Source organism: Penaeus monodon, chromosome 25 (genome assembly GCF_015228065.2).
Source record: "Penaeus monodon isolate SGIC_2016 chromosome 25, NSTDA_Pmon_1, whole genome shotgun sequence".
NCBI classification, from domain to species: domain Eukaryota; kingdom Metazoa; phylum Arthropoda; class Malacostraca; order Decapoda; family Penaeidae; genus Penaeus; species Penaeus monodon.
Genome location: NC_051410.1, coordinates 3421249 through 3421622, shown reverse-complemented (window position 1 = coordinate 3421622; position 374 = coordinate 3421249).

Genomic DNA, 374 nt, shown 5'->3' with positions numbered 1-374 from the left:
AATAAAAATAATAATAATATAAAATAAAATAATAAAAATAATATAATTAAAAAAAATAATATAATATAATAAATTTTAAATAAAATAACATCAAAAACAAAAAATTTAATAATAAAATTTAAAAATAACCTAAAAATACAATAACAAAACAACAACAAACTACAACACCAAAAACAACTAAAACAACAAACAACAACAAATATCGAGCCCACAAACATCCAAACATCCAAACAAACACCAAACATCCAAACAAACACAATCCAGAGAGCTCATAAAGTTTTAATAAAGAATAAATTTAAAGGCAATGACGGTACATTACTTAGTTACTTGCTTGCGTGTATTTGTTGCGTGGGGCGTGAGGGATTCGTGTGTTC